Raw genomic sequence first — 21,068 nt, 5'->3', positions numbered from 1 at the left:
ACGCAGCCCAACTACACATTGTCTAGGAATCCATAAAGAGGTCCTAAAAATATAAAGAAAAGCAAGGGAGAGATGAACACTACATTCAAAATAAGCTTGGCCTAGGCTTTCTAATTTTCTTTAAAAGGCGAAAATAGTTGCTACTTCATTGCACAGCTCACTTAAAAAGAAGCCAACATTTAAGCCTGTCTCTGACTTATTTGATGATTAAGGTAGAGGATGCAGTCAGGGCCAGAGGATGGAGGGGTTTGTAGGTCATGGAGAGAAGCGTGGGTTTTATTAACAGTGCCCTGGGGAACCACCATCATGTTTCAGGTCAGAGGAGTGACCAGGCGAGATTTGCATTTTACAGAAATTTCTCAGAGTTCCCATTGTGGCTCAGCTGGTTAAGAACCCAACATAGTGTTCATGAAGCTGTGGGTTTGATCCCTGGCCTCACTCAGTGGGTTAAGGATCTGGAGATGCCATAAGCTGCGGGGTAGGTCGCAGATGTGGTTTGGATCTGCCATTGGTGTGGCTGTGGCATAGGCCGGCAGCTATGGCTCCAATTCAGTCCCTAGCCCGGGAACTGCCATATGCCGCAGGTGTAGCCTTTAAAATTTTATTTTATTTTTTTCTCTCCAGCTGCAGTGTCAGGAACGGATGGAGAAGAAGCGACCATGGAGATGGGCGGGGAGGCTGTGGAGTCACGAGCAGAAAGAGGGGAACTGAGGGATTCTTGCGACGTTTCAGGGAGGATCACACAACTTGGCGATGGCTTGAATTTGGGGCTTGAGAGAAAAGATGAGGTCCAGGGTCACCCAGGTTTAGACTTCAACAACTGGAGGAGAAAGTGGTGACATCTGAAATAACTGAAGAAAAAGCCACTGGGAGGGGAGAACCCTTTAATTGAACAGGACTTCTGGTTTCTGTCTTGGTCCCCACACTGGAATAAAGGGACCAGCCTGAGCTGCTTGAAAAGTCACCTCTGCCCCTGGCAGAGGCCATGGTCTTGGCCCGCCCACCCCACAACCCCTCTTTCCTTGCAGGCAGTTCTTCCCCAGGGGCTCCCTCTGCCCTTTGTGCAAACTCACACCTGCGTGTGCCCAGGCCTACGTGAAGCCTTAGGGGAGTCTAGGTTAGCCGCCGAGCTGAGGACCCCGGTACACTTGGTGGTGGTTGTTCCTCTGCTCTCTGGTGATGTTTTCTAATCACCTGCGTTTTGCAAGGTTGGAGGGAATCCTTAAAAATCTGTATTGGCCCATGAGCTACCGCAAATCACTTTTTGGGTCTTCTAAAAGTTGTATATCCACATGAAAAGCAACTAAACATATTTTCTTTTTCCTGAGTACCATCTGAATTGTTTAACAATTTGCTTTTCCTAGAGATGATAAAATGGAGTGTTTAATCCAATGGTCTTTGGAGTCACACAGTTCTGGGCTTGTGTGAGGTCTTGGTGTGTGACCTTGGGTGAGGTTATACAAGGCCGGGGGCAGAGTAGGACCTTACTTAATGGAAGGTAGAATGATTTAAGGATGGTGAGAAAGAAGAAGAGAATTTTGGTGGAAGAGCCCTTAGAGATTTTCCTGCCACTATATAGGTGGGGTAAACTGAGGCCTGCGGAGATTGAAGGGCCTGGTCTAGGAATCCCATGAGACATAGAATTGGGGAGTAAATGCCACAGCCCAACTCCTCTAGTCCAGTTCTCCCTCCAGACCTCCTCTGGGAGAGCTGAGGACACTAGCAGAGGCAGCAGGATCTAAACAATGTGTTTTCAGCTGACTGCAAGGTTGGCCTTGAGCAGAGGGACACCCAGGGGTCCCATGGGCTGAGTGTGTCTGCCTGTTTGAATAGGACAGGCAGCATGATGATTAGAAAAACAGCTGAAGTAGTTGTTACAATTTACAAATCAGGAGGTTTCATATAAAAACTGAATTTTCTGAATTTGATACTCAAAAAATCAGAAGACATGGCCAAACTGGACCTGTATTCCTTCATGGCAGCAAGCAGTTGGAGCTGACATGGTACAGCTTCCTCTGGATGACTCTGTGCTTTCTAGTTTGTCGCAGTCTCCACCCTTCCCTATTGCCTCCTGGTTACTACAGCCTGGTGTTGCACAGTGTACCATCATGCTTGACCTACTGTGTTTTGTTTTTTTTTCTTTTTACGGCCATACCTGTGGCATATGGAAGTTCCCAGGCCAGGGGTCGAATTAGAGTTGCAGCTGCAATTGTAGCCTATGCCACAGTCACAGCAACACTGGATCTGTGCCACAACTGTGACCTATGCCACAGCTTACGGCAACACTGGATTCTCAACCCACTGAGCCAGGCCAGGGATTGAACCTGCATCTTCACAGAGACAATGTTGGGTCCTTAACCCACCGAGCCACAATGGGAACTCTGACCTCTGTGTTTTGAGCATGGGGCCCACTCCCCTTGTTTATGTGACCTGTCCTGTCCTGTACTCATGCATTTATGACTCTGGCCCTAGAGTGTCTCTTTTTAGGAAATAGAGCTATAAACATGTTCTAAGCCACCTATACCATATTACCTTCTGTTGTATAATCCTGAGTCATTGCTCCCAAGTTTGCAGCAAATGAAATTTTCCTCCTCACATCCATTTGGAAATAGAAAATCCTGCTGTGGTCACAGTTGGGTCCTTTTTCTAGATTTTCCAGTTTTTCTCTTCATTTGGATCTTACCAAGAGCTATGGTTCCCACCTTCTCATCTTCCCCCATCTCCTAACCCCCTTGCCTGCTCATTAAGTGCCTCTCCTCCCCTCCTCCCTATATAAGCCCGGTCCTGTGCTCTGCTCCCTACGGTTTGGATGGGCTTGCCCTTCCTTTCTGCATCTGGGGGCCAAGAGGATCCAAGGAGAGATAGCATTGCCAAGTGCACTCTTTACCTGGAGGTAGGGTGGTGGGTGGGGTGTCAGATTTCTTAAATTTCTTGCAGTAGGAAAGACAATCACCTCCTTACTCTTATGGGTTGCTCCGCCTCCCCTCCATTTTAGAGATGAAGAAATTAAATGTCCTGTCTATTTGGAGCCTCTACCTAGATCTGTGCCACTTTCAAATTTGCTGTGGCCTCCCAACCAGCCTCCCTGCCTCTGCCTCTTCCCCTTCGGCCCCTTTTTACCCTGCCTCATGTGTGACCAGGTCTCCCCTTTGCTTAAATGCCAAGAAGAGCTCCCCATCACCTCCAGCACAAAGCCTAGGGCCTAGTAGGGTCTAGACCAAGTAGCCCAAGGCTTAGTAGCCTAGACCAAGTAGGGTCACCAAACTTCCCAGCCTCATCTCTCACCTTCCCCGTAAGCAGTGGGCATGCAGGCCAGGAAGCCATAAGCTTTCACTTGGGCTTCTGCTTTGCCTGTGCTTCTTCCTCCATCAGAACAACCTCTCATCCATCCTTTAGGAATCAGCTTAAACACTACCTCCTCTCCAATGCTTTGTCCCACCAAAGTGTTTAGATTATCTTGCTCTTCTGTGCTCACATCCCTCTGCTGTGGTCTCTGTGGTTGTGCTGTGTTTGTAAATCTGTCTCCCAGACTCTAAGGCTCTCAGATAAGGACCTTCTGGTTTGTTTGACCCTCAGGACTTGGCATAGGGCCCGGCAGGAGGAATGGCTAATGAACACTTGAGGAATTGAAACAGTGCAGTACTGAATTTCAGCCAAGACACAGAAAAGGTGTTTGCAATTGGAAGAGGCTGTCCTTGGCTCTTTTGAGAGTGTCTCCTGTTTCATACAAACAGAAAATCTCTGACCTCAAGGAGATGATCGTGGGCCTCCTCCCCACTTGCCTGCAGGCCCAACGCCCTTGATCTTTACTCCCCTCACAGGAACAGGTCTTTTCATTAAAGACACTATACCACAGAATGCCTTGAGTTACTACTGACCATTTTATGGGTATAGACCTTATGACTCCAAATGGACAGTAAGCTCCTCAAGGGCAAGTCTGGTTATTCATCCATCCATCCATCCATCCATCTGACCATCCATCCATCCGACATCCAGCCAGCCAACCGTCCATCGTACCATGCATCTATCCACCTATCTATGCAACTATCCATCTGACCATCCATCCATCCATCTGTCCAATCAAGGATCTTCACTGTACCATACACTCCAGAGGGTACTAAGGATAAAATGGAAAGCAAAATCAGATGGGACCTCTGCCTTTACTGTAGCTAACAGTGCAGTCTAGTGCAGAAGACACGTAAACAGGTAATTACAAATAAGTGTAAAATATCAACTGTGACAAGTACTTTTGAAGGAGAAATCAGCAATGCTTTAAAGTTCTGTAACAGGGGGATTGGTCCTGGTGTGAGGGACAGGAAAAGCCTGGTATGGCAGCAGTAAGAACATGCGGAAGTGCGGTACAGATGAGCGGGTGCTGCAGAACTGGAAGGCCAAGTGCAGGAGCCCTCTCTTTGTGTATTAGCAACAGTAAGCCACTGGCCTGTCTTTAGCCAGGAGTATACCACTAAGCTGGCATTCTAAGTGCTTCTTTGTTCACTCATTTATACAAACATGCCCAATAATATATATGCCTTTTCCCTCTGATGTCACTCTCTCTTACATAATGCAAAGTGTATATTTATATACCACATATGTCTATATATAAATACACAGACACACGCACATATGCACAAGCACACGTGCACGCTGCTGCTTTCTTCTCCCTGACACTCAGTCTACATAAAGTACTTCATTGAAATGCAGCCACCATCACCATCTTCGTGATTATATAACTAACATATCTAATGCTTCTATATGATATTATATATTTGATATTCATGTAACTCTTTAATGAGTGCCACTTTACCAGGAAAATCATATGCATTGTCTCTGCTTCTCACAACAGCCCCACTGGATAGGTTTAGTTTGGTTTGGTTTCCCCGTTTCACGGATGTGGAGACTGAGGTTCAGAGATAGGCAGTTTTTACTTGGCCAGTGTCAGACAGACAGAAATGGGGAGAGGCAGCCCTGGAGTCCAGGTCTGCATGATTCCACATCCATATTGCCTCCTTTCTAGAATTTCTGGACCCACAGTGACCTGAGAGAGTGGTCAAGACAGCTGGCTGAGTTAGGAGCTGCCCATGACTGCTGAAGAGTTTGCCTCTATTTAAAGAAAGAGCCATTTGGGGAATGGGGACCATGACCGTGGTTGCACAGACCAGCTGAGCTCTGGGGACTCGATGGAGCTGCCCTGCCATCAACAGCCCTTGCACAATAGATGCACTGACCCGGTGGTCAGAGGTGACCCCCAGAGGTCACCGGCTCCTAGCCGAGGAGAAGGAGCACAGATCCATGATGGCTTTTCCCATGGACCACACAGGGAGGAAAGAGAGGCTCTGACTCCAACGGACAACCTTAAGACCCACTGGGAATTTGTCCCTGGCCTTTGGGGTCAGATTTAAATTCATATGCAACCAGCTTGGGTTATGCGCCTGACATTTGTTAGGGACTTTCACATGTGTCTTTTCACCAATCCCTGTGGAGCTCCTTCAAGAATAATACTATTAATAGCCCCATTTAGAGAAGAAGAAAGGGGCAGCACAGCGAGGTTAAGTGTCTGACCCAAGCTCACACAGTTACTAGGTAATAGAATTCCACTCAGTACAGTGCAGCATCCATCCATCCATTCATTCATCTAATAAACGCTTACAGTGTGTCTACATGTCTGGGCACTTGGAATTCACAGATAAACACAACTGACAAAATCCCCATCCTCGTGGAGCTGACCTTTGAGTGCCATGGTGCCCGAGCTTGTGCAGTCATGACGAAACAAAGAAAACTGAGACCCGGTTCTTGCCTTCAGGATGCTGGAATCTGGCAGAGGAGACACAGAGACAGAGAATGTAGCAGCACTATGGGAAGTTCAGGGTGCTTTGATAGGGGTTAGCAGAGGGGCTGTGAGAACAAAGCAGAGGCATCAGAGAAGGCTTCCCAGAGGAGGTGTTAACGAAAACGAGCTCTGCAGAGAATGGAGCCCAAACCTGGTCTCTTTTGGCTGCTGAACGCTGAGACCTCAACAGAACTTCCCAGAGCTGATTTGTTCTCACTGGTACAGCTTGAGAAAAGGCCCAGAGGCAGGGGGGCAGGTCCAGGAACTCTACCTCTGGTTACAAAGTTCGGGGGATCAAGCCGGCTAAAGGGGACAATGGGCTTGATGGCCTCGGGCTTTCAGGAAGTACTAGTGAGTCTAAAGCAGGAAAATGGCCCCTTGCCATGGGTGGTTTCAAAGATCCCTCTGGGGCTGAGCAGAGGATGCAGTGGAGGGAGTGAAGACGGAGGCAGGAGGGAGCTGTGGGGGCATCCAGGCAATGAGAGCGGACCGAAAACTGCTCTGACAATTGTTTTGTAATCTATTTTTTTAGGAGCAAAATTATCCTTGCTCACTGAAACCTGAGGTGGGGAGCGGGAGGGAGGGAAGGAGGAAAGAAAGAGGGAAAGAGGAAAGAGGAAGGGAAGAAAGAAGGAAATAAAATAGAAGGTGGGAGAAATACATCTAACAGCAAAGTCAAGCCAAATCCCTTTCTGAAAGATTTTACCATGATGTATCTCAGACCAATGACTACATGTGGTTTTTTTGAAGCTATAAAGCATGATAATAAAACAAACAGCCATGACCCCGCCTCCAGCACAAGCCCTGGCAGTCGGTCTCCCAGGCCGTCCAAGCTGAGGTGGATCCACCTCGACGGCCCCACTAGTCGCTTCACGTCCAAACCCACCATGAGATGACCACCGTCTAGTGTTTCATTTTGGTCTCTTCCTCTTGCTTTGCTTCATGTGTTTACTAAATACAAATGTGCCTCTAAATTGCACAGTGCTTATTTTCTTGTTTTCAAGCTTTATTAAAAATGCATATTAGGAGTTCCCTTGTGGCACAGCAAGTTAAGGATCTGGCACTGTCACTCCAGTGGCGAGAGTTCGATCCATGGCCTGGGAACTTCCACACGTCATGGTGTGGCCAAAAAGAAAAAAATGCATCTTATATCCTTCTGCCTCTTGAATTTTTTTTTTTTCTCTTTAAGGATGCACCCATGGCATGGAAGTTCCCTGGGGCCCAGTCAGAGCTGCAGCTACGAGAGCCAAGCTGAATCTGTAACCTACACCACAGCCTGCAGTAATGCCAGATTCTTAACTTACTGACTGAGCCAGGGATAGAACACGCATCCTCACAAAACTATGTCAGGTTCTTGACTTGCTGAGGCACAAAAGGAACTCCCTGCCACTTGCATTTTAAGTTCAGTATCCTGTGTCTCTGATTTACCCATGTTGATGCATGTGGGTGTAGTTTTTTTAAAATTGACGTATAGTTGATATACAGGTATACAATATAGTGATTCACAATTTTTAAAGGTTATCTATTTATAGTTATAAAATATTGCTTATATTCCCCGTGTTGTACAATATATCCATGTAGCTTATTTGATACCTAACAGTTTGCAGTTTGTACCTCTTACTCCCCTCCTCCTATATTGCCCCTCCCCCTTCCCTCGCCCCACTAATTTGTTCTCCGTATCTGTGAGTCTGCTTCTTTTTTGTTATATTCAATAGTTTGCTGTGTTTTTTAGATTCCACATAGAAGTGATGTCGTACAGAATTTGTTTTTCTGTCTGACTTATTTCACTTCCATGACACCCTCTAAGCCCAACCATGTCACTGCAAATTGGCAAAATTCTATTTTCTTTTCTTTTCTTTTTGCTGTCTAGGGCCACACCTGCAGCACATGGAAGTTCCTAGGCCAGAGGTCAAATTAGAGCTGCAGCTGCCAGTCTATGCCACAGCCATAGCAACACAGAATCCGAGCTGTGACTGCAGCCTACACCACAGCTCATGGCAACGCCAAATCCTTAACTCACTGAGAGCGGCCAGGGAATCAAACTCAAATCCTCAAGGATATTAGTTGGGTTTGTTATTGCTGAGCCATGATGGGAACTCCAAAATTTTATTTTGTTATGTAGCTGAGTAATATTCCAATATATATATATATACCACATCTTCTTTATCCATTTCCATTCATCTGTTGATGGACATTTAAGTTGCTTCTATGTCTTGGCAACTGTAAATAACACTGCAGTGAACACTGGGGTGCCTCTTCTCAAATTCATGTTTTTGTTTTCTTCAGATATATATCCAGGAGTAGAACTGCTGGGTCATATGGTAGTTCTATTTTTACTTTTTTGAGAATAATTTTTTCACAGTGGCGGCACCAATTTATATTCTCACCAAGAGTGTAGAAGGGTTCCCTTTTCTCCACATCCTTGCCATCATTTGTTACTTGTGTTTTTTTCATGATAGCCATTCTGACAGGTGTGAGGTGATATCTCACTGTGATTTTGATTTGCATTTCTCTGATGTTTAGTGATATTGAATTTTCTCATGTGCCTGATGCCCAGCAGCATTTCCTCTTTGGAAAAATGCCTATTCAGCTCTTCTGACCATTTTTAATGGGGTTGTTTGTTTGATGTTGACTTGTACGAACTGTTTATATATGTTGGATATTAACCCCTTATCAGTCATTTCATTTGCAGATATTTTTTCCCAGTACCTGGCTGTAGTTTTCTGGTTCTCACAAGTATATGGCAAGTATATGGCGTATTCCACTGTGCATATACAACTGAACTCGTCTACCCATTGTCCTGTCAGTGGGCTTGTGGTTGGTATCCAGCTGTTTGCCATCCCAAATAGTGCTGTTGCAGGCATTTGTGTGCACAGCTCCTAAGCAACTGCGTAAGTTTCTCTAGGAAACCTTGGGGGGAAACTGCTGGTTGTGGGGCCATGCCCACTCCACGCCTCTGTCCTGAGCAGGGCCCACCAGCTCCCACATGGGCCTTGGTGCTGGCGTGCAGGGAGCCCGGGATGAGGCAGCCCTGGGCAGGCAGGCCCAGGCCAGGCCCTGGACATTTCCCAGGACATATCAGGTGCCCCACATGCCCCTCATCTGTCAGCAAGACCAGCAATCTTCTGCTGGCTACCGATTAGGTCACAAGAGAGTGTCATTCTCAACCTCTGGGTTTGTTCCATTTTCTTCAGCACGTGAGCCTAGCGAGGCTCTGTTCACAAGCTCTCAGGCCCGAGGGAGGTGGTAATAATAGCAGCTGAGCTGACTGCACACCAGCCACTGTTCAAGCCACCTTACGTGCATATAAACTCAAGCTTCATAATCAATGGCATGAAGTGGGTACTGCATTATTCCCATTTTACAGATCAGCAACCAAAGCACAGAAGGTCAAGGCTCTGGCCCAGAGATGAATAAGTGGCCCATGTGCGAATAAGTGGTGAAATCCGGCTTCCAACCCAGGCAGCCTGGCCCCTGCGCTTCCTACCACTCTGCTAGCTCATCTCCCACAAGACAGAGAGTGCCAACCCCTCGCCTGCTCGAATCCACCAGCATCCTTTGACTTGCCAAAAACCCCAGGATTCGAATGAATGAAAATAAGCAAAAAGGAGGGCTTCGTGGACCACAACAATATATCTGGAAAAGACAGGTAGGAAGCAGATGGACCACTGGGTCCAGGGAGGGGAACACTCTCAGCAACCTCTCCATCCTCACCTTTCCATCTGGGACTATGCAGCCTTTGTTCTCTTTACTGTGAAGGGGGCAGGAATGGGGCTGCCAGCAGCTGTCACCTCACCTTCTACCACATCCACCAATTCCTATTAAAAACACAAAACCCGAACAAACAAACCAAGCACCAGGGAAGGATGCTGGCTGCCCAGCAAAGAGGCTGAGGGCAGTTTGGGGTGGGGGAGAGGGGAGGCTGGGTACTGGCGCTGGTACAGGGAGGATCACAGGCCCCAGTCCACAGCCATAAAGGCTGCCCCTCTTCCCAGGAGGGGGACAGCAGAGACACACCCTCTGGGGCCCAAGGGAGGGTGAGTGATTCTGAGCAGGACAGTGGGCTACCATGGCCATTTGTGCCAAGGAATGGAGGAAGACTTGGGGGTTCCTTTATCCCCTCTGGACATTCATCGAGGCTTGGGCAGCTTTTCCTTGAGCAAGGCCTAGGTCTTTACCCAGGATTCAACTAGACTGTAAAGAATTCCCCTTTTAATAGCTTTCTATTTGGCATTCAGGGACAAGAGGTTCCCTCCTGGCATTTGTTACCAACAAAAACCTTTCACACACTTTACCCACAGAGGACCCTGGGACCAGCACAAGTGTGGACATTATCCAGGGCTCTGGGGGGTCGCAGAGCCTTGGGGGGGGGGTGTGCTCCCAGCCTGCTGATCATAAGCACTGCAGCCCAGGGTGCCATTCACCCCCCTGGCCCCACAGAGGAAACCCAGGGGAACCTGTGTGCTCACTCTCGGGGGAATTTACTCAGGGCACGGGGAGGGGAAGCAGAGAGACAGGCAGGGGATAGATGAGTTGACATGAGAAAGTCCAGCATGAGCTGCCCGGGCTCCTCTCCGCCCATCTCCCCCATGGGACCCACCCAACCCTCACCCAGCCCTGCGCTCTGGCCACCCCTTTGGATCTCCACAAAGGTCTGACGTGTCCCCAGTGAAACCAGGTCAGAGGATGTTCCAGAAGCAATTCAGGGAGTCCAGTGGACGCAGATCTGGAGAGCAGAACAAAGCCGACCTGTTGGCCAAGGAAACTTAATCTGCTTACATCCTGGAGCTCGCTTGTGACAGAGAAGAAAGGGTGCTTTCAGGGGCCCAGCCCGCCCTGCCGCAAAAGGTGCCCGCAGGTGCCCACCCTTTCTCCTAGAGCCGACCCTCCGGGACCTGCTGGCCCCTCACAGCCACAGGGTGGGTATGGGGAACAGATCCCTTCCTTGGGCCACAGAGGAGACAGGAAGTGGAGAGAAGGCACCAGGAAAAGCCCTGGGCAATGAATGACTTCAAGGTTAAGGATCTGGTGATAAAAAAAAAAGACAGTGTGTGTTTGTCCTGGAAATTGGCTCATGAACAGATTAAATTGAGGAGTAACTGGGGCAGATACACAGGGAAGAGTGTTTCCTTAATGAGCCCATCTTTATTTAACTGCTTAATCATTTACTGGGTCAAAAAATCTGGAGGTGACTCCAAAAGTCACAATGATGAAGGCAGTGCCGGACCGCACCCCTCAGAGCCATGCGGGGCCAGGCTCCCGTGGCATCACCTTGCCATCCCGATAGGGCAAGCACGGGTTGTACCAACAGCCAGGAAAACTGCCACGTGGCACAGCTGCTTTGCTGGGGAACAATTGTCTTTGCCATTTCATTTTCCTAGCAGGGAGGTGGCTGGGATAGGCAAAGTCGATTTGGGAGGCGCTTCCACCCTGACACCACCTCCCTCCAGCCAGTTCCTGGAGAGCCCTCCCTCGAGCCTCCTGTGTTCCCTCCACCTCGCTGCTCATCCATCCATCCACCTATTCATTCATTCATTCATTCAACAAAGCAGTTTCGAGGGACCAATTTATGCCCTGTATGGTGCTGAAGCATGGTGTTGAACAAGTCTTGTGTCGTGGCTGCTTTCTAGAAGCTTCTTAAAGCCCAATGGGGGAGGTAGACTTGAATCTAGCAAGCCCACAATTTTATCATTACACACTGCACTGAAGAAAAAGTAAAGAAAGCTGAGTTCAGAGGAAAGGGGGCGGGATGAATGGGTGGAGCTTGGGTGTTTTCAGGGGGGGGACTCTTCTGTCTAACCCAGTCTTGGTGGATAGAGGCACAGCACATTTGCTAAAACCCACAGAACTGTATAACACAGAGCAAACCCTAATGGAAACTATGGACTTGAGTTAATAATAATGCCCCAGTATTAATTCAGTGATTGTAAAAAGGGCACCAGCCTAATGCAAGCTGGGAGAAGCGGGTACATGGGACTGCTCAGTGTTTTCTGCGCAATTTTTCTGTAAACCTGACACTGCTCTGAAAAATAAAAATCTATTTTTAAAAAAGTGAGGACGACTATGAAAGAGTATAAGAGGGTGCTTTAGCTACACTTGGGCATCTGCAGAGACGCTGCTTGACACTGTAATCTGGTTGATGGGTCCAGGTTACATATCCAGATTTCATACATAGCTGCATATCTCTCTGCAGGGCTGGGAGGGAACCACTATTTAGTGAGTGCCTGTTATGAGCAGCTCATCGCCAGGCACTACCCACCTGTTATGTCTGCTATAGGAGTCGGGGAAAGGGGTTCGTTCTTTTGGGAGATGTACCAGTACCAAGACGGGGAGAGGCAGGGAGAGGAGAGTGTGTATAGCTATACAGCCAGAATAATAATGCGATCTTATATTGGGGGGGGTTCTTTTATTCCAAAATACAAATTGTGTTGGCATTCCTGTTGTGGCTCAGTGGTTAGTGAACCCAACTAGGATCCATGAGGATGCAGGTTTGATCCCCAGCCTTGCTCAAGTGTGTTAAGGATCCAGTGTTGCCGTGAGCTATGATGTAGGTTGCAGACGCTGCTCAGATCCCGAGTTGCTGTGGCTGTGGTGTAGGCTGGCAGCTACAGCTCTGATTAGACCCTTAGCCTGGGAACCTCCATACGCTGTGGGTGCAGCCCTAAAAAGCAAAAAAATAAAATAAAATAAAAAACAAAAAACCCCCAAAATACACATTGTGAAAAAGCTGGACAAAGTGTTCTTGGCTGGTGGAGGCGCATGAACTGTTTATCATTTGGCCACAGAGAGGAGGGACCTTTGAAGAAGAAGGCAGAGATTTTTGTATTTCACAAAAGAGGACACAGGCTAGAAAAGGCTGAGAAGCACTGCACTATCACATGTGACCTGATCACCACACTGCGAGCGAGGTGGCATGACTCCCACTTTCCAGAAGAGGCAACTGAGGCTCAGTAAGTTCAAGTTCCATGCTCACGTCCCACAGCTAAGAAGTTGCAGAGGTAGAATGTGAGTCCCACCAAGACCTGCCGATGCGGCAGCCATCATTGAGAATAGGGTGGCGAAGGGGGCTCCAGAGGACACCAGCGGCGTTCCCAGGGAGACTGGAAGTCACAGCCCAAAGTCAGCAGGTCTGCAAGTCAGCCTCTGCCTGCAGAGCCTATGAGGGACAGTGGAGGGACGACCCCGCCAGGGCTGTGCTCCAGGGGAGAGAGCGCCCTGGGATCTTGATTCTATCTGGAAGCCAGGGGCGTCAGTCCTGGAAACAGAGTAAAAGCCTCATTTATCTGAATGTTACTAATGCAGGACCCTGTCAACCCAGCTAAGGCTGAGCTTAAGTCCAGGCTGCCCGGGGTGTTGAAAAGTTTTATAGAGTTAAGATGGGAGGGAGGACACTTAACTGATTTCATCTAACTCTTTGGGACCTTCAGGTTATCTGTTTTTGGTTTTGTTTTTAAGGAGGAGGTGATTAAATCATGCAGTAGGTGATCCCAAAAGCATGTTTCCCTCTTCCTCCTTTTAAAAATTTTACTTTATTATTATTATTATTATTTTGGCTGCACCTGCGACATGTGGAAGTTCCTGGGCCAGGGACTGAACCCACCTCACAGCAGTGACCCAAGCTGTTGCAGTAACAACGCCAGATCCTGCTGTGCCACAAAAGAACTCTCTTCCCCCTAAAAGTAGGCACAAGAGGACTTCGAAGTGCTAAGTGTCGTTAGTCATGCGAGGGTATGAAAACAATAAATGCCTGGATGCAGTGCAACCTCTGCGCCGTCCAGCTGGACTCTGCCACAGTGGACATATCCACTCCCTGCCCTGTCCAACACGGTAGCCACTGGCCACACGTGGCTATGAAATGAGGCTGCCACACCAGAGAAACTCCATGGGTTACTGTATTTAATTTAATCAGTTTAGGAGTTCCTGTTGTGGCTCAGCAGAAAGGAATCCAACGAGTATCCATGAGGACGTGGATTCCATCCCTGGCCCCACTCAGTGGGTTAAGGATCCCCTGCTGCCGTGAGCTACGGTGTAGGTTGCAGGCATGGCTCAGATCCTGTGTTGCTGTGGCTGTGGCATAGGCTGGCAGCTGCAGCTCCGGTTTGACCCCTAGCCTGGGAACCTCCGTATGTCGTGGGTACGGCCCTAAAAAGCAGAAAAAAAAAAAAAAAAAAAAAGACCAGTTTAATTAAATAGCCACATCTGCCAAGTGGCTCCCACTTTGGACAGGGTAGATTTATATGGTTCCTTCCTAAGTGCTGTGAATTCTCCCTGTTTTAGTCCAAATTCTTATTCTCGCCAAAGTGGCCAAGACAGCAGCTCACCTCTCCAGTATGGTCCACTATCACAGAAACCTTTCATGCCTACCGAACTGGCAGAAATCTGGGTGAGATGGAGGAGGGAGGCCTCAGAGGAGGAGCCCTGTGGCCTTTCTCAAGGCCTCCCAGCCTCTGATGGGATCTGAGGCCTCTGCCAGAGGGTGGCCCTGGAGGGTACTTTGAGCTATAAGATACAAAACATTTGCCACCAACAAACAAACACATATATCAAGCATCAGCCACATATATCAGGACGCAGCATTGATAAACAGAAGGGACCCCTTCCTTCTCCCTCCACGGGTCCAGCCCAGCAAGCATGTCACATGCACCCAGCTGCTTAGGCTGGAAGGCTGGTGCTTTGGAGTCAAGGGCACAAATCAAAACAACTGGGTTCCCCAGCATCTGATTCTCAAAAGGCACTCTGAGCTAGAAAGAATGAGAGAAAGAAAGAAAGATAAAGAAACAAAGAAAGTTAGTTTCCACTGAAAACAGTACTTCTTCTCCTCCAGGAAACCAACAAATGTTTATCAGCATTTAAGGAAGGGGATAGGGAGGAGGGAGGCAGTCCAGGGCACGGACAGAGGCCTGGGTATGGGGTTGGCCTGCCTCACACAGAAGGTCTCAGGTCAGGGATCAAACCCAGGCCACAGCAGTGACAACACTGAATCCTTAACCAATAGGCCACTAGGGAACTCCTGGCCTGCCTCACTTCCAATCCTCACTCAGTCGCACTTCGCAGCTGGGTGACATTTGGCAGGAGCTTTTCCAAACCTCAGTTTGTGCATCTATAAAATGGGAATGATGGGAACACTGCATCTTATATATGATGGGGGTGCTGCAGCCAGCCTAGGGTGATACTACATGATTAAATTTTTCCTGTACCTTCCCCTGCAGGAATGTGGACAGCAGGGAGGGGAGGTTGATCTGGGATTACCTGGCTGGCCAGCCTGGGTAGACTTGACCACCAAGGAAGGAAGGAGGAGCCTGTAATTTACTGTCACCAGGTTCCCTGTGGAGCATGCAACAAACACCCTGGACAGTGGAACAGGAGACACGTGCACTCTGCCCTGAGCCTCCCAGCTCCTGATTTGCCCCAGGTTTTGGCTGCTCAGGCTGCTATCCCAGCAGGGGGGTTCCTTCTGTGCAAGCACAAGTCAGCTTCAAAGGAGGACCCGAGCCAGCGCTCAGAAAGGACACGTGCACACATCCAGAACCCACCGTGGCCCACAGCAAGGCCGGCAGGAGAAAACGAGCGGCCTCCTCGAACCATAACAGAACAGCGCATCCAGAGCCCGCATCAACAGAGTTCTGTGTTTTTTCTGGTGGAGGCAAAAGCAAAATGTAACATCCACCTCCCCGCGGCCACATCTTTAGATGGCAAATCAAAGGCCCCGGGCTGAGTCCTGGCTCTGTGACCTTCCTGCCCTGGAGAAGTCACCTCCTTTCAAATCCTGTATACTCATTAAGAGCCTTCAGGAAAGTGAATTGGAGCTGTCTATGCCTCGGTTTCCTCTTCAGAAAAATGGGGGTGAAGATATGTACCCCTTATACTTGGGCAGTACCAGGCTTCAGTAGGAATTCCCTGGACCGGTGCTTCTCAAAGTGGGGTCCTTGGACCAAGAGCAGGAGCAACCCCTGAGAACTTGCTAGAAATGTAAACTTGTAGGTTCCACCCCCAGATCTACTGAATCCTAACTCTGGGAATGGGGCCCAGCAATTTGTGAGTTTTAATGAGAACTCCAGGGGTTTCTGACACTGGAGGCACTGCAGTTTCAAGGCACTGCATTAAGTGGTAGCTGCTGGGGGCTAATGGCATTCTCAAAACTCCTTCCAGCTCCCAGCCTGCCTGTGACTGGCTAAGGCCAGGGCGTAGGGTCAGCCAGACCTGGGAGAAGTCCTGGTGCCTACACTCCTAGCCGGCAGCCTTGGGCAAGCTGGTTATTTCTCTGAGCCTCAGTTTCCTCATCTCTGACATGGGGGTTACCCTCGTCTGGCAGTTTGCCACAAGACGCTTGGATGGAATCATCTCAACACCCGGAACACTGACAGAGCTCAGTAATGGGTGGTTACTATTACTGCTGTTGGTTTTCTTCTTAAGCAATCAGGTGCCAGGGATTTTTGTTCTTAAAAAGGATCAAGAGCCTCTGGCTTGACTCCCTGCCCACCCTACCATCATCCCCCAAGTAATGTTTCCATAAAGACTGGTGAGTAAATTGCCAAAGGGCCCTCTGCTACCCATCAGGGGGAAGGCTTTCCGCATCTGAATGAGGCAGAGGATTTCAATTACCCAGGATTACAAAGGAGGACCTCAGACGCACCATATGGCCTGGGCCTGGCCGCCCTGACATTCTGTGTGATCGGAGGCTCTTGTGTGAGATATTAACATAATATCCCTTCCAAAAGCGATTACAGAGTTGCAGGCAGCAGAATGTCATTTGGTGGCCCCAGCCCGCTCTCATCAGCAGCGATGACTAAACAAGCTAATCAAATCAGCACAAATTTGCACACGGGCCTGGCAGCTGGGCCTGAAATTGCCATGGCGAAGGTGTAATCCTGCCGTACGATGACTTGACTAATGGGCTCCCAGTGGGCAGCCAGGCCCTGGTGGGCTGCCTGGCAAGTCTGCCTGGTGAGGGCGGCTGCACCCACAGGCAGCCAGAGGTTCGGTCCTGAAAGGGACAAAGACCAGCTTAGCACACAGCAGGCAGACAGGGAGAAGGAAGGGCAGGAACCTTGTATCAGCCTTTCCAGCAGAGGGACAGAGAGAGACTGGCACGCACTTCACCGCGCTAAACCTCAGTTGCCTCATCCATAGTCAGTTATACTTGACCCCAAGGGGTTGTTTCAAGAGTCAAATGAAATAATGTTGACAAACATACCAAAATACTATTCAAGGGACTCCCCTCACGGCTCAGTGGTTAACGAATCTGACTAGGAACCATGAGGTTGCAGGTTCAATCCCTGGCCTCGCTCAGTGGGTTATCCAGGGTTGCTGTGAGCTGTGGTGTAGGTCACAGATGTGGCCCAGGTCCCGAGTTGCTGTGGCTGTGGCGTAGGCTGGTGGCTACGGCTCTGATTAGACTCCTAGCCTGGGAATCTCCATATGCCACAGGTGCAGCCCTAGAAAAGACAAAAAAAGACCAAAAAAAAAATACTATTCAACAAACTGAACAGATAAATGAGTGAGTGCATGAATGAACGACTATTGAAACGAGTTGGCCTGTGGTTGATCAGAGAACCAGATGTCAAGTCTAGAGACCTGAGCTCTAGTCCCAATGCAGAGCTAGCTGACTGCATAACCTTGGACAAGTCGCTTTGCCTTCCTGGGCCTCAGTTTCCCCATCTGTCAAGCAGAGAGACTGGACTTGAATTTCTCCAGAAGTTGCTTCCAACTTTAACTGGAAAACGATGATTCAGGGAAGAAGATGAGGAAGCGTGCGTCTGCAAGCCCCCGGTTTATCTGAAGCGCTGTTCTACACCTGTGATTTCTCCAGCACTGGGAAGGTGGTTAGCTGAGTGGGCAAGAAAAAGCAATCCCTCCTTTGCAGCAGAGTCGGCATAGGGTTTAACGATGAAGGTGAAAATAACAATCCTGCCGTTTACAGCTGTGGGATGCTCTTAAGAAAGTCATATAAGCTGTGAGCCTCAGTTTTGCTCATCAGGACAATAGGGATAATTTTCCCATTCTCTGTGACATGTCATGAGCCTCGAATGACAGTGCTGATTCTTACTTCTTGCTGCTTCTTGCTACCTACATGTAAGAAGCTTTCAACAAAGGGCAAAATCCTTATTTTTTTACATTTGCAATTATTGTTATCCTGTTACAAATAGCCTTCACATTGAATACAAGGGTCTAAAAATCAAGTCAGGAAGTGAAGTCACAGGAGTCTGGGGGTGCTTGGTTCCTCAGCCCCCTCAACACACCCAGGGCAGCCAAACCTGGAGGGGCCTCGGGGGGCAGCAGAGGGGGCCTCTGCTGAGCGAGGAGGCTAGGACTCAGGGATGGATGGTGGTCCCGTCTGCCTCCTGCCCCTTCTCAGCCCAGCCAAGCACACGCTGACCTGGGCCCCTGGAGGTTGGAATAAGGACAGACCCTCCCTCCACCACATCCCTAAATCCCCCAAACTCCACGCCACTATCTTAAAGAACTGAAATGAAGAATGCTGGGGGTGTGTGTGTTTGTGAGGACACAGCAGAGCAGTCACCAGAGCCAGACAGGAAACTGGACCCCGAGTCTGTACCCTGGTGCCACCACTCACCAGCTCTGTGACCTGGGCAAATACCTCCACCCTCTGGGCCTCAGTTTCCTCCTCTGAACAATGAGGCCAGTGTGGTGAGGGTGACATTACATCACACAGGGAACACCATTAGCTCCGTTCTGGCTCACAGGGCACGTTCCATCGATCCCAGTTGTTCTGTTTTGCTTTCAAAGAGGGCAGTGCATTTCCCCTGAAGCCGACCTGGGACTGTGAAAGGTGAAATCAAGGCAGGGAACCTCGGCCTTGAAACCAGCCCCTTGGTTCTCAGAACATCACCACCACGTGACAGGGATTTCAAGCAGGGGTTCCCGACTCAGGCTGCACCTTCGAATCTCCTGGGGAGCTTTGAGGAATCCTACGCCCGGGCCACACCCCAGGCCAACTGCTTTGGATTCAGGAGGTGGCACCTGGTGCAGGATTATTTAAAACTCCCCAAGGGTTCCCGGTGTGGAGCCAGGGCTGAGAACCAGGGGCTTAAATCAAAAGGACAAGCTTAGGGCTGGGTCCAGCCTGGGTTGAAATCCAGGTTCTGGAACTTTTCTTTGGCTCCTGTTTACACCACTCTGATCTCTGCCTCCAATGACCGCTTCCTTCTCGCCTGTCTTCTCTGTGTCTCTTCACCTGCTGCTGAATGTCGGGTCCATACAAATAATCCCGGGCGATCTCATCCCCGAGATCCTCCACTTAATTACATCTGTAAGACGGCTTTTTAAAATAAGGTCACATTTAGAGGTTTCAGGGATTAGGATGAGGGCATCTTTTGGGAAGTCAGCCCTCAGGCTGCTCAGGTACCTCACAAACCATTTTAGTATTTTCTGCACTACCTTCTATTGCTGGGGGCCAGTGGGTTTCACAGTGCGTGCCAACGTGATGGGCTGGTGGTGGAAGCCGGGAGAATAAAAACACGCTGTCCCTGAGCACCTACCATGTGTCCGGTGTCAGGCAGTGAGTGCTTTTCACGGTTTAAAATCTCATCTTCTCCTCACATCAAATAAGCCAGCATGCTTGTTGCCCTTCCTCAGATGGGGAACTGGAGGCTCAGAGGGTTGAAGTAACTTGGCCAGGCACATTCACAGAAGAAGGGATGGAGCTGGCTTTTTTTTTTTTTTTCTTTTCTTTTTAGAACCGCACCCTCGGCTTACGGAGGTTCCCAGGTTAGGGGTCGAATCAAAGCTGTAGCCGCCGGCCTACATCACAGCCACAGCAACGCGGGATCCGAGCTGCATCTGGGACCTACACCATAGCTCATGGCAATGCCGGATCCTTAACCCACTGAGCAAGGCCGGGGATCGAACCCAAGTCCTCATGGATGCTAGTCGGGTTCGATAACCACTGAGTCACGACAGGAAATGCGCTGGCATTTGAACGAAGGCAGGCTCTGACTCCGCAGGCCATTCAAGTAACCACTGTTACCATGAGCCACGGCCACCCACATCCAACCAGAACCCAGGCCAGAAACCCGTCGTTCCTCCTTCTTCCCCGAAGTCCCCATCGAGCGAACATCATCCTGCTGATTTTTGCTCCTGCCCAGTCCTCGAACCCACGCCCACCTCTCCATCCCTGCGTGATGCCTCCGTCAGGCCTTCCTCACCTCACTCTTGGACCATAGCCCAAGTCTCCCCTGAACCCTCTCTGGACTTCCCCCCTCCTCGCTCATGAAATTCACCCTTTCAACAGCTAGCACGGATGTAGGAAAACTGAATTCCAGCCACTTGGGTCCAAATTCAAGCTCCTTCACTGTATGTTCAGTATGGACCACTGTCATCAGACCCGTTTCTCCCTCTCCAGCCTCAGAGCACACCCCTTCTTCAATCACACAGCAAGCTCCCCAGCACTGATCTTCTGTGGCTCCCTAATCTACAACATGTTGTTTGCACCTCAGGGCCTTTGCACATGCAAGTATCTCCGCCTGGAACACCATTTCTAGCCTCTGTGTCCCAACTTCCAGCTCACATACTGTTTGAGGGCAGAGACTCTGTCTTGTTTACTGCTTTCTCTGCAGCCTCAGCATAAAGCCTGGCTCGTAGTAGGGGATCAGTAAACACTTGTGAATAATCAATGGACACTTTGAATAAAGATGCCCTTAGGTTGAACTCAGTACCTCTTTTCAGAGCTCTGGTAACCATGTTCCCTTGCAGCATTACATCCAAATTCTCCATCTCCCCCAGCAGTCTGAGAGCTCAGCCGGGGTGGAGGGGTTCAATCTGAGGTTACAGACCCCTGGCCCCAAGATGTTCCCTGATATGCTCGGTTAGGTTTACCCCACGTTTTCTTTCTTTCAAAAAAAAGTTGTAATTAACTGTCAATATTTTAACAATGGGTTATTTAAAAAAAAATCCACATTCAGGCTTCTCATGAAAAATATCATGATCTGGCTATGCTGGGCTGGTCCCTGCATGACAAGGACAGGCCGGGGTTGGGTAGCATCTGCCCCTTCAGCCAGGACATCTGCTGTCCAGTACTCACAGGCCCACTCAGCCCACTCTGTGCATCTTTGTCACCTGCCTGCCACCTCTAGTATTTGACTTTTCAGGTCTCAGGACACATCATCTGGGAAATTCTTCTTATGAGGACATAGCAGTGTCCTTATTAGGTCTCCGCTATATGGCATGTCTTACACATGAGGCCCAATAATCTAGCACATCAGCTGAATTAAACCCATTT

The 21,068-nt window shown here is 49.2% G+C and overlaps 1 long non-coding RNA gene across 5 annotated transcripts in view; it reads right to left on the bottom strand.

The window, feature by feature from the left end:
- LOC125133023 (uncharacterized) overlaps positions 1-21,068 on the bottom strand; it is a 220,050-nt gene that overhangs the window by 135,995 nt on the left and 62,987 nt on the right. The window contains exon 4 of one of the 5 annotated variants that reach the window (XR_007136404.1): positions 5,728-5,814. The exons of the other annotated variants lie outside the window; for them this stretch is intronic. This is a non-coding gene — a long non-coding RNA (uncharacterized LOC125133023). The remainder of the gene's footprint in view (positions 1-5,727; positions 5,815-21,068) is intronic. 5 annotated transcript variants of the gene reach the window in all.

Source organism: Phacochoerus africanus, chromosome 1 (genome assembly GCF_016906955.1).
Source record: "Phacochoerus africanus isolate WHEZ1 chromosome 1, ROS_Pafr_v1, whole genome shotgun sequence".
NCBI lineage: Eukaryota > Metazoa > Chordata > Mammalia > Artiodactyla > Suidae > Phacochoerus > Phacochoerus africanus.
This window is presented reverse-complemented; position numbering and strand designations above follow the sequence as displayed.